The sequence below is a fragment of the Octodon degus genome, unplaced genomic scaffold, assembly GCF_000260255.1.
Source record: "Octodon degus isolate 3935 unplaced genomic scaffold, OctDeg1.0 scaffold00046, whole genome shotgun sequence".
Classification (NCBI taxonomy): Eukaryota; Metazoa; Chordata; class Mammalia; order Rodentia; family Octodontidae; genus Octodon; species Octodon degus.
Genome location: NW_004524622.1, coordinates 7,593,929 through 7,596,006, shown reverse-complemented (window position 1 = coordinate 7,596,006; position 2,078 = coordinate 7,593,929). Strand labels below are relative to the sequence as shown.

The 2,078-nt window shown below is 43.3% G+C and overlaps 1 protein-coding gene across 1 annotated transcript in view; it reads right to left on the bottom strand.

The window, feature by feature from the left end:
- Positions 1-2,078, bottom strand: part of Tet1 (tet methylcytosine dioxygenase 1) — a 114,627-nt gene that overhangs the window by 12,565 nt on the left and 99,984 nt on the right. The gene's annotated exons all lie outside the window — the stretch shown is intronic.

The window sequence follows — 2,078 nt, the reverse complement described above, 5'->3', positions numbered from 1 at the left end:
AGAAAGAGAAATTAGGAAACAGTGAAAGGAGATGTAGGTAGAATTTCAAGATTAGGGCTGGGGAGATAGCTCAGTAGAATAAGCACTTGCCTGACAAGCTCAAGGTCTTGAGTTCAATTCCCAGTAATGCAAAAAAAACCCCACAGAAAACAAAAGCACAACAAAATTAACCAAATGATATTTGGGGCCAGGGAGAGAGCTCAATAGAATAAGTGCTTGCTTGGAAAAATCCCCAGTTCCACAAAAAAAAAAAAAAAGAATTTCAAGATTAGAAAATTTGGAGGCAAAGGTAGGAAAAAAATTGAAACAGAGCTTTTGCTGATAGGAAGGGGACCAAGGTTGAGAGGGAACAGGGATGGATGAGAGGGTTACGGTACAAAAGACAGAATTCAGAGGTATTGTGCCTGGGCACCCAACTCCCCACCATAAATGCAATCATCTTGCACTGTAGACATACACTAATAAAAAAAACTTAAATAACAAAACATAGCAATGAAAGAAATATATGAAACACTGCTGAAAAGTCAGTGAAACAGGAAATTAAGAATGATATCACAGAACAAAGGGACAACAAACTGAAAGTTGGTTTTACTCTGAACCTAACCCAGCCTGACTGAGGATAATTTGTGGAAAATGTCCTGGCCAAAGGGTGATGATGAGCCAGGCATGGTGATACACACCTGGGGCTAAGGCAGGAGGGTTGCAGGACTAAAGAGACAGTGTCCTTAAAAAAAAAAAAAAAAAAAAAAAAAATCGGGGATTCATCAGGGTGGATTTTTGTTGTTTGGGGTGCTTCTGGAGACAATATCTCCTAGGTAATGCAGACTGGCCTTGAACTCCTGGTCATACTCCTTCCATGCTGGGATTATAGGTGTATGCCATCACACCCAGCAGTCTTTTGTTTTTGAGATAGGACCTCATGTCACTAAGTAGCCTAGTATGGCCTCCAACTCACAGGAATCTTCCTGGCTCAGCCTCCTCTGAGTGTTGAGTTGACAGGTGAGTTACCACGCCCTCCCCACCCCCACCCCCAGCTCACCAGAATGGACTTATATAACTTCATCACTTGGAGATCACACTGGGATTGCAGAGCATGTTGGCACATGCTTATAATCCCAACTACATGGGTACCTTTGGGTACCTTAGCAAGAGTATCACTGTGAGTTGGCGGCCAGCCTGGACTACATAGTGAAACTCTTACTTCAAAAAGGGAAAACATCTTGAAGACTAAATTTGTATTAATAGTAATGACATGCAACCACACTATTTGGCCTTTTCAGTCTGTGTGTACACACTTTAGATAACTAACCAAAGAGGGAAGGCTACGTCTTGTATTTCTTCTCACACTATAACAGCTTAGAGCTAAGATTTTTTTTTTTTAAATCTGGTACAGGAAAAAAAAAAAAAAAATCTGGTACAGGGTCTCGCTATGCACCTCAGACTCATAAAAATCCTGTTTCAGCCTCACGAGCACTGAGATTACCAGCATGTGCCGCTATGCTCAGTCTTGGTGGCCAGCTCGGCAGGCCTGGGGTGGAGCCAGCATGGCGTGTGGTACTGGGGGTTGAACCTAGGTCCTTGTGTTTGCAAGGCAGGCGCATAGACCACTGATTTATGTCCCCAGCCCCGGAGCTAAGATTTAATGAAGGTCTCAAAATTATTGGGCAAACCCAAGTCCACAGGGTGACTTGAATTGGCTCTTGATATGGCCAAGTGCTGGGGTGTGACTCAGTGGTACAGGGGTTGCTTGACAAGTTGAAGACCCTGGGTTCAGTCCCCAGCACAAACAAACAGCACAGAACCCAGACACAAAGGTTCTGAGCCATTTCAGGTGACTGATTATGTTTCTGACTACACCTTGGCACATATAACCTGGTGGCAAATGCCACTGATACCCTGGAATATTCATACAGACTGGGAGCAAGAACCCCTTGTGAGTACAGTGGTATACATGTGTAATCTCAGAGTCAGCAGGCTGAGGCAGGGGGAGAATGAGTTCGATGCCTCATATGGAGTTAAAGACCAGCCTGGACAACAAATTAAGAGGCTTTCAAAATAAAAAAATAAAAAAATAAAAA